This window comes from Osmia bicornis, chromosome 2 (assembly GCF_907164935.1).
Source record: "Osmia bicornis bicornis chromosome 2, iOsmBic2.1, whole genome shotgun sequence".
NCBI lineage: Eukaryota > Metazoa > Arthropoda > Insecta > Hymenoptera > Megachilidae > Osmia > Osmia bicornis.
Window position 1 is genome coordinate 1,320,092 of NC_060217.1, and position 14,964 is coordinate 1,335,055.

General features: G+C 31.3%; 1 non-coding gene across 1 annotated transcript; it reads right to left on the reverse strand.

The window, feature by feature from the left end:
• Positions 1 to 5,486: 5,486 nt before the first annotated feature.
• Positions 5,487 to 5,560, reverse strand: Trnat-agu. Its single transcript has one exon. It is a non-coding gene; the product is annotated as a tRNA-Thr (tRNA).
• Positions 5,561 to 14,964: the final 9,404 nt, after the last annotated feature.

Below are 14,964 nucleotides of genomic sequence, written 5' to 3' on the forward strand. Positions count from 1 at the left end.
TAAGTTTCCCCATTTGACTCGTTTGTCATATTTACGTTCATGCACCCTCCTATATCGCCATTCATTACTGGTAACCGGTACATGTATAGTGTTTCGTGAAAAATGAATCAAAGAAAGACGAACATAACGTCGCCAATTTGATTGCATAGACAAGTGAAAATTATAGGTGCATGTAATATTTTCGGAAAATATAATAGGGATTCATTCACAGCTTTTAGATCATTCTATGCTAATTATATGTATTTTAATACAATCTTGAAGAATTATGGTTGTTTTATCTTAAATTTTTGTATCATTTATTTTTAATATAAATAATTTATTTTTAAAAAATTTATCAATAGACTTTTTGATATTAGCAATTATTAACCAAAAATTAACCTTCGAATAGCTGGACCAATAGTTAGCTAGATTTTCAAATCATCTACAATCAGAGGCGGATTACAATTCAAATTTTTGTTAGGAGATTAGTGATTCTTGTAGAATATCGGATCTAATTTTAATTAATTATGCTCCAAATCCTTATCGGCCCACCAAGAATTTTTCTGAACTCCCGATGGTTCGTCCATTGTCCGCTGATTGGTGCATCGACAAAAATCAGGCACTTAAATTTCCACACGAAAGATTGTTAAATATTATAAATAACATAAAATTCAGAAAATTAACATCTTAAACGATACTTTGAGTCAGCGAGGATTTGGCTCCAATATCCAAGGGTTAATAAGCTTATTTAATCCTCGATAATGTATTGGGTACCATTGCTACCTTTACGCGATTTTGGGTAAGTCAAATGACAGATGGTACCGCGCTAATCCACCATTATCGCTGCCAATGATCGGTAGTGCGTTGAATAGAATACTTTCGATTCACTAGCTTTAGGGATTCACCCTGAAGGTAGTTTAGTATGAGCAATCGCGTGAATCATTGTAGATCGATCTAACTGGTCTAATCCAACAATTGATAGGAAGAAGTATTGATACGTGTAACTTTCTTTCAGAAGGGTTAATTGTTGTATTTGCTTCATTGTTAGAATTATAACACAATAATTACCAAAAGTAAATAAAGATGCTATTAAAAGAATTTTAAACAATTTATGTTGCCTATTATGCGATATATAAGACAAAATTATAATAGTCCATTTATAATCCATTATAATGGCCCAATCAAGACAACTCTTTCGTAATATTTCTTCTTAAAATTTCATTCATTAAATATAAAGAGAAATTATTCCTTTTTATGATGATTTTAAATTTAAATATTAAAATTTGAGAATTTTTCATTTTTACAAACGTTATTTTTAATTTTTAATTTAAAAAGCTAGTATTCATATTTATAGAACTCTTCAGAAAAAAGATTACAATAAACAGAGATTATCATAAATTATTATAAATTATTAGAATTTATTAGAAATGATTAGAAATCATTAGACATTAGTTGCGAAGTTTCCACTGTACGATTTGCTTTTATTCCCTAAACCCTAAATAATTATTTCATAGTGGTTATACTTGATGTAGGTATTCAATTCTATTGCTGCTTCTAAATTCTAAATCAAACAGAGTAAGACAATTTTTGATAACTGATTTAGTTATATGGTAAGTAATAATTAGTACAAAATTGTCAGATGCTTTTCAGTGATATTTTTTAAATTGAAATCGAAATTTCGATAATTTGATATATTCCTGGGCATTTATTTATAAATTCACAACCCCTATGCCGTATACGGTCGAGAAGTATGGTACAACATGGAAGACCAACGCAAACAGTGGCTTACCACGTGCGATAGGTTCAAAGAGCAGGATCCTTGCTTCAACCACTAGCAAGGCGGTAACAAAGGGTCTTCATCCCTGAGGGGTTTCTACGTTTTGTCCTCGGAGAATTGTCAGTCTCACCCCAGGCCGATATCTAGGGGCTGAACGTTTAAATTATTCATAAACAGTCGAGTGATTTGTAGAATATAACTTACTATTACGTGCTATAACGTCCCCGGCTTCATTCGAATTCATCCCGACCAGTTAATATCTGACTCTTTGTCGCTGTCTACTTGTACAGATAATAATTTCCTACATTTATGTACAAGGTGTCCATTCAATGAACATTTTTTTAAGTTAGACTTATTTATTTTAACTTTGAAAAACATATGTTTATAAATTTGAAAAATCTTATATATAAATAAACAGTTTGGTGTACTTAAGAAAACTTGTATAAAATTCGAAATAAGAGATTTGAAAAATATTATCAAAAAATTATTTTATTCATTTATGATAAAAAGGTTTTAAATTTTATTTAACAAACGCATTATACAATTCTTTTTCATTGAAATATCATCCATACTATAATGATAAGAAAAATAATTTATTATGATAGTAATATTATAACGGCTAATATTTGAAACTTTAGAAAATTTAACTGTTAGTGATACTGTTACCGCAAATGAATTGGATTGATAAAACATCGATGCAATGATGTCTGCGTGGAAAGAATCGTTCACGACGCTAATTTAATTTTCCCTGAGTTCACGAGAGTCTCTTTGTTCAGAGGTAATCCAAGATGGAAACCAATTCAGAATTCTGCTGACCGAAGGTAACGCGAAGCAGAAAAGTTTTCTCGAAAGGCAAAAAGAAATGCACGATATAAAAGTTTGCAGATCATTGTTCCTGAATTGCTTAACATTGCAGAAACAATTGTCGTTCTATTTTATAATACATAATTTAAAATTCTTGATCGTTAGGTACCATTCGAAAAATAATCTGATAAAAATGATTATTAAAATTCTTTAGTATAGAAAAATTAGTGTTAGTTTTTCCATTAGTCACGGCGCGAAAAAATGATTAGCTAAATTGTTATTTTATCAATTATTAATTTCAAGCGGGGCTCATTTTCACTTCTTTCAATTATTATTTATTACATTATAAATAAAAAGTTTCTTTAATGTTACTTCGTAATGTGTAATAGGGAAAGTTGTATTTTAGAAATAACAAAATTATTTAATAAACAAATATCACGCTTATAGGAATCCATATTTCTTAAATAAATCTATTCTACTATTGAAATTCTACATTTCTGATTATCGATTTTTTAATTTTTCTGAGTTTTGATTGCCACATTTCCCAACATCAGTTTTAAAGGTTTAATTTCTAACCAATTCTTAAATTTATAAATATCAATTTTTCAAGTTTAATTTCAATTTCAATTTTGAATCAAATGAGAGTTTACAAAATTGCACACTTTAAAGAAAAAATCAAAAGCAAAGTAGTTAGTGTACATTTTTCATATTTATTTTGTGAAACAATTTCATTTGATGCTAACATTGTTTTTTCTCTTGACATGAATCGATACATCAGTGTTTATGGGTAACCCATTTTTCGCAAGGAAAAACGTATCCGAGTATATATGTGACATTCTATCAGTTAAGCCACCCTAACTTGGCTGGTGATCTAATTTAATTGACACCATAATAGCGAGCCTGTACGGCCGTTAGAGTTTCGGGTGTGGTGCTCGAGTGCTCGTGGAGAAGGATGAAAATATAAGGGTGGTTAGCTGGGCGTCGCATGGGGCGAAGACAATTGAATTTCATGGGGGTTTAGCCGCTTAACCAGCTAATTGGTTTGTTCATGTTACTGCAAGTACATAACTTGTTGGCTATTCGACTGACTCGTTATTTGTCCGTACTTTTTACTTTATACAATTAAACGGTAAGTAGGGTGTGTGATTTTATAATAAACAGGAAATAATTATCTTACCTGTATAGAACAGTGTTCTCTTCAATTATGGAATTGGTATTAAGAAACATCATTTTTAAATAGCTTATCTTACTAAATATTAAATTATAAGTTTGGTAGATGTGGAATCATTAAAAATTCTAAACAAAATATGGATGAGTATAGTAATTAATATAATTAAGTTATAATTAGGAATTTTTTATTTTTCATTTTCATAAATTTTCAACATGATAAAGTTTTCATTGTTCTTTCCATTACACCCCAAACATATTCCACCTCTAATACAAAAATTCATTTCAAGAATAAAATAAAAATTTGTTAATTCCATTCATAAACAGAACAGAATTTTATGGGATAAAAATCTTGACAAGAAAATGTCACTATAAAATATTCAAACGTATTTATATTTCAATCATTAACAATTCGATAAATGAAACATACAAGTAATTATACGTAGATATCAGTAAAAAATATAAACATAAATTGTAAATTATATGAATCAAGATTTTCTGTATGTGTTCGCAGAGGGGATAAATGAATTCCTCGCCTCTATTCCGACCAGCCAAGCCACTAAGAAGCGAAAACTGTGCCCCTTTACGGCACTTTCATGAAGTGAATATTTAACTTTACGTCTTGCGGGTTAAAAATGCTGACCCGCCGGCAGAGGTTTAAAAAGTTGGCAAAGTACCGAGATAAAAGATAACGGCTGATAAAACTTGCTCAAAGTTCCACGCCAAACTGTACGGTACTTGCGTTAGGCACGTAGAAATTACTCCTGTTCTTCCAATTAGAAAGTTTTTCATTGCTTTTTGATAAGCAATCATCTGAATTCTTCTCGTGAAATTTTCCAGACAAAATACTATTTCTGTTAAAACATTGTCATTCACCTAAGAAATAATTATCATTACCCATTGATAAAATCTAATTCATAGTGTCGTTGACGATAAGAATTATTTTTAATTATTGTTAGTTAATGTCATTTGATGTTAATTAATGTAGTTGATTAACCCTGTATGGATAAAGCACCTCTAAGCTTGATATTATGCATGAGTCGTATATTATTTATCTAAATTAAGTTATTTGTTCCTGAAAGCATACACTGTAAACTTATAATCTCTCTACCTATAAATTTTATTTTGTACTAAAATCATAACAAGGATTTGCTCTTTTTGTTCTTCAACTGGTTAAGTTTTAATATTAAGATTTTCTTTGCTTATCCATGTCAAGTTAAAAGCTTAAAATTATAAGCATAACTCTATGGATGTATTTATTTATAATCATTTAATTTGTATTTTACATTTCACAATGATATTGAGTTAATAAAATACTGTGACATATTTAAAACATTCATATTAAAAACACGATAATACGTTTGGTCGTATTCCATTCCATCATTTTAAAATCAAGCCAACCGGTATAATTAACAGAATTCTGTGTAACATTAAGTTCTTTGCATTATCGGCTACGAATCGTCTCATGGATTAATTGGGCTTTCTACGAGTAATTTGAGCCACCATACGTTCGATTCAGTTAAAAATTGAGAGCTCCAGACAATTTTGAACAAAAGAAGTCATTTTTTGCCCACTGTGTTCCGTCATACATTAAGGTTCAATACAAAATTTAAGACGCCGCCGCTTACCGAATAACTGATAACCATCTAACAGTCAACACGTTAAATGAACTTTGTTCTGCCTTCCATAGCTTCTTTTTTATATTAAAAGAAATAGAAAAAAAAAATAAATTTCCTGGAATTTGTTGTTTTAGGAATCCAGGCTCCGGAGGGATTCGAACCCTCGATCTCCTGTTTACTAGACAGGCGCTTTAACCAACTAAGCCACGGCGCCGTTGAAAATCCGCTCAATTTGTCCATATTTTACTTATGTGATATGCTTAATAGGAATAAATGAAGTCATACTTAATAATATAAATTATAATTCATTAAAAGTGTCTGATTTCTATCTGGTAAGATAATATAAATTGCTGGAATGAGAGTTACTTCACTTTCAACTATTTTTATTGTGCAATATTTTTCATTATTACTATTTTATAATTTATTAATGAATAGAAAAAATGATGATAATAGAAGCAAACAGGTACATACATATATAAAAAAAATTGGTATTAGGTTGTTGGATGTCAAATAACCAATTTCGAATCAATGAATTACGATGGATCAATTTACAGTTTAATGTTGTTCACTTTTCAATTATTCCTTATATGTACTTCCGAATGGTTATGGATCTTTTGATTTGTTATTTCAGTTTTCTAGTTTGTTTCTGTTACTTTTTGAACAGAAAATTAAATATTCTCTAATGAACAATACCAATCGTATGTTATACGTTAGTCGATTCGTTGTTTATTTAAGCTAATAAGTTTTTAAGGATATTGATAAAACGTTTGTGTAGTCATTTTGGTTAAACTTTAAGCTTTAAATTGTTATGACATAAGTGTTATTTTACGATACTTTTATGTCATGAAATCATGTAAGATTTTTTTGTATTTCGAGAAACTTGGTATAAACTAAATACAAAATAATAAATTAAACGTCATTTACTATTTAATACAAAATAATAATTCATAAATTTTCTTTGAGCCAAATCATTTTGGTTAAATTTTTTAAATACAATATAAAACACTAACAATATTTTTATGAAAATGTTGGGTATTCCTATTCATTCCACTTTATCTTCCGCGTAAGAGAGTATTAGATTAATTATCGTGGCCAGGAATACTCTTCAGTCACATTTTAATGTCTTTCAATTCATCTGACGTACAATTACATTCTTTCATTATTCATTCTTATTAAAAGTAAATCTCTTCAATATTAAATGCACCATTCTCTTTTATCTTTTAACCTACCGCACACTTCGCGTTCTTTCCATACATTCGCAATTAATGTACACACAATTTGATTATATTTTCTGTTTCTGAAATTTGATTGCTTCTTTTGTGAATACGTAACACGATTGTAAACAGTGTATCAAAAGATTCTTTACAATCATACCGAAGGTAGATTAAAGGCGTAGCTCGAGGCAAAAGGATATTCCCTTTTCAACAAGTTATCTCGCTTACTTCGTTAACAACTAATAATCTGTGAAACTGGATTGCTCCTGCTAACGATCCATTAATTTCTTATTAATTCGGTCGTTAACATTGAAAACACCATTGAAGAATCTGCCGCGAGCTTTTCAGCGCGTTTAATCGAATTCCCTCTGGAGCTGGCTTCATTCGGCTCGTTGATTCAATCAATATATCTTAAATTACTTGTTTTATTCAGAAATTGACATTCACATAAACAAATTCGACAAGTCTTATTAGTTAGCTATTTGAAATGAGAGGTTAGATAATTTAATTTGATCCTTATTTTGATATTAACGATAAGATATATGAGTATTTACACGTAATTTTCGTAAAAAGTGTAGTTTTCTTTTTTTAAGGTAAATTTTGAAAAATACTCATAATTTTTCAAAAACGTACATATGTATTATATTGAAAATTAAATAAATTACATAAAATAGGCGACACATTGGTCAGTGGTAATCGACATTACAAATTTAATTTAATTAATCCTTAAATAGCAGAGCCTGAGTCAATCGTGACCCAAACCTGCAAAATATAGGTATAAAAGGACATTAATCTAAAGTTAAATGTATCATTTTTAAATGAAAGAGTTTCATATATTGAAGAAATAGTTTTTAAAGGAACAATGTAAAATTTAGAAAATGAAAATATGTGAAATACAAAGTTGCATTAAAATTGGAGCTCTCTCCATGATCCGCCGTCCAGTTCAGAAATTAAAATAGTAAAATTGTTACAACTACCATCAAAATTATATGATTCATGTAAAATATGAAACTGAAGCATTCTATCAAAAAATTAATTTTTTATACTTTCATTTTGTAATGTATCTGGCTAAATATCTACTAATACCTACATTCGCAGTGAAAAAAGCTCTATAGATAGTAAACCATTATACATAATACAAATTATTTAGAATCCAATTAACTTAAGTTTTCCCCTTTATATGGAAGAAAAGAAAAAAGAAGTATACACATCGAATTGAGTATCCTCCTCCTTTTCGAAGTCAAATAAAAAGGGGTTAAAAATTTTGTATTGTTTCTTACTTATTTTGTCTATCCTCTGTATGTACTATCAGTTTTCGACAATAAACAGTTTAAATATCAAGATAGGAAAAGCTCTCAGAAGCGAAGAAAATCGAGAAATACGATGAGCAGATAGATGTATGGATAAAGAGTAGACGTAGGAGACGAGAAGACAGAGAGAAAGGGAGTATCGGGTATTCCTCGTAAATTCTCGCGAATAGCTTCAAGTAAAATATAGAGGTGGCTACGTTCCGCATATGTCATTCCTGCTCTTTCTCGCTCACTTTACGAATACTCGCGGACGATCACGTAGAGACGGATAGGTGTGCGGTTCTGTTTTAATCCAGCGCTTCTCACGCCAATGTTCTGTCAGTAAAATTGATAGAAATTTAGTAAATTTAACAAAAATTTGTAGTTCTAGTGTAGAAATGATTATCATCTCTAATTTCTATTTCGATAACTTAAAATTTATTCTGCCTTATTTCTTTTTATGTAAAATTATTTGAGACTATCACACAAGGAAGACGTTTAAATAGGTAAATGTTTAGATTTTTACATATCATTTTCAACTTTATTTTATAATTTTTAATAAATAAAAATGTTGCAAAATAGCGGAGTTATTCTTTTAAAACCTATTCTATTGGAAGTCTAACCAGAGCATACGGTTTTAGGGATTTAAAAATGTTGACAAAACAATAAGTACAACATTTGAAAAATAAAAATATTATTTACTGAAACTGGCAACACCTTTAGCCTGGCAGTGGTAACAATATGTTATTGACATTTACGATTTTTCTTTTATTTTACAAGACATTATCAAAACTTATTTTCTATCCTACTTTCCACTATCTTCGTCAAAAACGAAGACAATTTCGAAAGGGGCAAGTTTGAGAAACTCTGTCTTAACTTACGTAAACGACGATGCCATTTGGAGCATCGTGTCTAGGTGGGTGGAGTTGGAAAGAAAGAGAAAGGGCGAAGAGCAAATCGTGGGGACATTTCACACGCGACAGAGCACATGCTCGAGCCAGCAAGTACGAGGTACATTGGAAAGGACAGAACAAGATGTGTGCCCGATGAAAGTACATTTTCTGCTTCTATACTAGGGGCTACATAGGATATACCGAATAAAGAATTGTTCTTTTCCATTTTGCTCCTGGAGACTGTCGATGACGTTAATTTTAACATATTTCCTTGAATTCTATTGTTTCAATATCTATTACCAATAGATATGTAGAGGTTTGATATGTTTCTTAAAAAATGAAACACGATGTAAATATTGTTATTTAACATATTAAATACATTGACATAACTAGATGAAGGCCAGGGTAAGCCATATTTGGTATTTTAAAATTTCAAATTTCCAAACTTGTAAAATTTCGAAGTTCTAAAGTTTTAGAATTTTAATATTTTACAATTCTAAGATTCTAAGGGTCGAAAATTCCAAGATTCCAAGATTTTAATATTCTAATACTTTGACGTTCGGCATCTGTCAGACAGCTTTGCGCACGGTACCAACTTCCATGGGCCTAATTCATCTCAGTTAGGAAAAATCTTAATTACTCCAATATTTAAATATCGGGGCAATTTTATTTAACTTGCAGCATTCTACGAAATGCTTGGAACAGCGAACAATTGCCATGTGCTAATTACTATGGTGTCAAGGCCGGTTGTTATTTGTTCAAACAGGGAACGAAGAACAAGGATTTCGTATCGGGAATAGTAAACGAGAAGCGATACAACGGCTAAATAAAACTAGCAGGACTGCGATATCAATTTCCAGGAAACCAAATAATTTTTCCCTTCGGTTTGAGGAAAATAACGGGAAATATCGTTCTTTCGGTGCGATCCTCTGGCGATGCCTGTGCCTGTCCTAGCGCATAGAGTGCAAAACGAAGGGAGAGTAACCATAGTAAGCTCGAAAAGCTCTGAACAGCTCGAAAAGCTCGAAAAACCCGAAAGAGAGTGTCACGTTTCCATGGAAACCTGGTGGGGCAACTCCGCCTCTGGACTTGCCGGTTCGATATCCTCTCGTCTGCTTCGTTGCTCCAACGTCAACGTGTTCCACATTTTTCCGAGCCAGCCTCGCGAAGTATTTTCCCTGTTGGTTCAATGGAAAAAAAAGAAAAACCGAGAGGAAGCACCGATGGCAGAGCGGCGATCTGAAAAAACCTCTTTTTTCCAACGAGACACTTCGATACTTTCAAACCGTCCGAGGATCCTCACTCCGAGGTCCGGGGATACTTTCTTCCTCATAACCCAATTTTCATCCTCTGTCAGGTTCGATTATATTAGTTTTTTAGTCAAATGAAAGGGTGGATTTAGTTCGCTGATTCAAAGTGTATTTAACGGAGAATGATTAAAAGTTGAAAAATTATTAAATATGTAACCGATTTCGAAACATCAAAAGTCTGAACGGATTTGATGACATGAAAGTATTATAATCAATTTAAATCTTAAAGTTTCTTTGAAACGAGTTCATCAGGATTTCTTCGATGCTCTTAATATAATTTGAACGGTTGCCAATTATAGTAAATGATGGGCTATATTTCTAAACATCAAAAGCTTGACACAATTTAATAACATAAAAATAGCATAAAATAACACATGTTATATCAATTTGAAGCTTACAGTTGAAAATGTCTATATATGTCTATAAACCTTCGATCAATATACAAACTAGTTAATGCAGAAACAAAGATAAAAATGTCATAGAAAATTTATTGGTGTCAAACTGTATGATCCTGCTAACCATTTGACATTTCTTCTTCATGACATTCAGCATCCATTGAATTTTTCATACACTGGAGTGATTAGGGTGATTAACTCCAAAAGTGTCGTTTCGTTTTATAATTTTCGCCATGAAGCAAATTTTATGTAAAAAATTAGAGAAAATCTGATATATCTTACATAGTTTCTGTTTTATTTTAATTTGCAGATATAATACCTACTCATCGTCAATTTGGGTAACCCCATATACAACTTACTTAAAATAAAAAATAAGCTAAAAAATCAGAAAAAGTGACTATTACTATTTTCTTTCAAACAATTGGAAAAAAGTCACTGAAATACCATTATTTGAAAGCGTATGCAAATATCTTTTGAATCCATTCTAACAGTAAGTGCAAGGATTAAGAAAATGATAAAATCCTATTATGGACAGAATGGAAGTTAGAATTAAATTAAATTAAAATCAATTCTGAATCATATGTAAGGCAAGGAGTAGTTTGTGCTCGAAAAATCGTAACCAAGAAATTTCGCGGGAATAAGTTTGAAGTGGCGCGCGCAAAACGTGGTAAAAGGTAACGTTACCGATATCTCGGCTGGACGTGACTGCGACGTCGGTCCGAGGTCGAGGAACGTAGGTTTAATTTCGTTGAGTGCATCCAACGGGTGATCCGACGGGTCGACGCTACCCTCTGGATATGTGTCTATTCAGAAACATGTGCATGTAAGTCGTTATGCGCGCGCGAGCGTGCACTAGCGATGGGCATTCAATGCACCCCCAATTTGATTTTCAAGCAAATCTGTCGTCTTAACGTCTCCAATACCTGTTCATTGTGTACCTGACAGAAGAAAAAAAAATTGTATTCATTTTGCAACTCACTTACACCTTGTCAACTCTTAGATGGCGGAGGGTATTAGCTAAATTTGTATTTTCAAAAATTTAAGTATCTAATTTATAAATGAAATGGTTTTACATATCAGAAATATAATGTCTAAAGAAATAGTAAAAAATTTCGAAAATTAGAGCTAAATTTAAATTCTAAAGTATATGTACCTTTAGTCAGCAAAGTACCTACTCGGCTCCATCGTACAAGGGTTAATAAGGGGAAAATGGGTTACTATGGTACGAATTAATTTTTTTTTTTCAGAGTAAGAGTGGATAACGTTGGTTAATAAAGTGTAGAATTATTAACAAGTTGTAATGAATTTAAAACAAAATATGATTTTTTAAAATAAAATTAGATAATTTAATTCTTAAACAAATTTACCTTTTTAATTTTACACGTTTGAAATACTGCTTAAAATAAGTTGAAAAAATCATAATAAAATATAAATATTGGCACTGTAATTGAACAGATTCAAAGAAATGTTAGTTTCAAAGAAATTGAAGTTTTTAGGCTTTGAATATTTCTAGGAATTTTGCTGCAAAAGATACTGGTTCGTAAAATACAGTACGTGAAAAGAATTGAGAAAAGCATATAAAAATGTCAAAATATGTATACTTCTTCAAACAATAAACCTGGAGCTCGTTTGAGAACACTTCACGCGGTTTTATTTCTGTCCGTTGAGTTTAAAGTCTGACCGAGATTTTCTTGGTTTCTTCAAGAAAAATTGAAAAAAAAAATTAAGAAAAGCATCACATACCGAAGCATTAATTCTAAAGAAAGCCGAAATGCAACATTGTACATGATGTTTAAAATGTATGAAGTACAGGAAGACTGAAAAAGATTCTGAGATAAAATTATCCTGTAGTATTACGGATCCATAAAACTTGCATGGTTCACTATACCTTAATCCCTTTTCTTTTATTTTTATTCAACTTCATTAAAAATTATCAAAATTCTTCATTCATTAACACGTTGACTGTCAAGGAAATTGACACTATAAAAATGTAAGAAATAAGTAAAAGAAAGAAAATTTGGAGTATCAGTAGAATTACACTGATTGTGAGACTTTAAATCAAATAATTAATCCATAATATTCTTAATATTTATTTTATTTTATATTGTATCAGCTGTGGTTATTTTCTTCGTGGTAACCAGTATATTTAAAGAAGTATGTGATATATAATTTTTATATTGTATATGTGCTTTACAATTTGTCCAGTTGGACATTTGGTTAATTTTTCCATCAATTTATAATACATAAATAGCTATACAATCTTCATTTACAATTTTTATTAATATAAATGTTAATATAAATCTTAATGTTGTCCTTCGAGTCACTAGAAGAGTTTATAATCTAGACTCATAATATACCTATCCACCATTTCAGAAAAATTATTAATATTTTCAAAAATGAATAATTTTAATTTGCTATTGAATTTGTGATTTCTATCCTATTTGAGTTTAATTTGTATTAATTTATTCTGTCTCCTGTACATCATTAAATTCTATTGTATATTAACTTCTAACTATTATTTATTAGAATATAAGAAACAAACACAAATAAGGATTACCCATATGTGTGAAATTTGTAATTTTTATCCCATTTTAATTTAATTGCTAGTAACTTATTCTACTACCTTCCTTGCATCACCAAATTTCATTTGATATTAATTTTTAACTGTTTCCCACCTTGAATCTTTTGATTATTCCTCAAACTCATAAAATTTTTAATTGAGAGTTTCTCAAGAACCATTCTGCCTCCCCTGTATGTACACTATTTGTTAGGATATGAAAAATAAAAATGAATCAAGAGTTACGCTTACGTTCTATAATCTAATTTTACTTTTCACGAATACTAAATCAACGTGGTGAGTATTTAAACGATTCAATTCACCTTGTTCCCATCGCTAGCATTCGCGATAGTACGTTTGGTTTACGGCGCGAGTGAATAACACATAGAAAAAGGTCCCTGTAGCAGTGATTCACCTAGGTACAATAAAAATATGTCTCGCTCTCCAGCTCTTGCCAGAATCAACCCCTGTCGACTACTGAGGGGCGAAGTGCCGGCTTAAACCACCCCCGTACACGCCCGACGCTCGAAGGGTAGGTTGGACTTGGGTCCGACCAACCCGTGGCCGCCATTATTGACCATCGGTCTTGATTAGCACGATACTGTTCTGCCTCTTTCCTTTCGCAACCTTCGATGTATCCGAAGCGTCGCCAAACTTTTTTTTTTTCATTTTGTTGCGTTCTTCCATCTGTCATCTGTTGTGTTTTTATTTCGTTTTCCATTGCAAGATGTTTAGAGATTTTCCGCTCCGCCATGTGAAAAGATATCTTTTGTTCGCTGGAAGATCGAAACGAAATTCTTGTTATTTGTTTGAGATCGCTCAAAAATTCTGTTTCTTGAGTTTTAATTTAGGATGAAAATAATTTAGATCCTTTAGTAGTTTCAATGGTCTTCTATCAAATTTTACCCTTAGATAATGCTTTGATTTATTTTGAATGAGCAATAAGATTTCTTCCTTACAATTACACTGTTATGATTACAATAGTGATTCTCATTTTAGAAAAGATATGATTTTTTGTTGTTTTGTATAATATAAATTGAATACCATCATGGTCAACAATAATTAATTTAATAAAATAATAAACTAGTGAATGAAGAAAGAAAATTTGAAATACTACTGTTATCTACACTAGCAATTGAAATTAGCAATAGATTTGAAGCAATAGATTAGAAAATTAATTTTTAATGACTTGTATTATCTATACTATTCAAAATTACCATTAAATCTTGAATATAATGCGCATGTCTGATTTAGTCTGACAATACATATCCATAACTTTTCAAAATTCTATTTTAAATTGTATAAAATATTTGTTAACAAAACTGAAATTTTCAATAAAAAATAAGTAAAATTTATTAAGGAATATCCTTTATCGACGTCGCCGGCTTAAAATTTAGCTCGACGAATTTCTCGCATTAAAATCAAGGAATGTTTTTCGAATATTTGTTTAAATATTGATAGGAGACCATTAACAGTGTCGAAAAATGTATACTTTTTTTCATAATTCAATATAAAATCTTAGAAATCAAATGACGATCACCTAGATGATTCAAAGACAAAATTACCAGTACCAGTTTCACAGTTCAGAGATGCTCAATAAAATTCATCTTTCGCATTCCCTTGAAACGCAACCTTCAGACATTCAGCAGAAAGGTGACACGACTTGTTCTACGTGTTCCATCGTTCGACTTTTCCATTCGATTCGCTCGCACGTACCGCAAATCATTCCAAAATCTTCTAGTAGGACGCGTCCGTGCCCCCTGCGCGTATCTCGCATGAGGGAGACAGATTTGCGGCGCAAGCGTGCCAACGTAGCTACCCCACCAAAGCTCTCCCCCGTTTCGGTGCGAGCTAGTCCGAGACGGTTCGGTGGTGACCATGGATGGTAGGGTGGAAACCTCTCCTCCGACAGGGCTATGCACACGGTTTCACAGAACGTTCAGAACCACCACCTCCACCT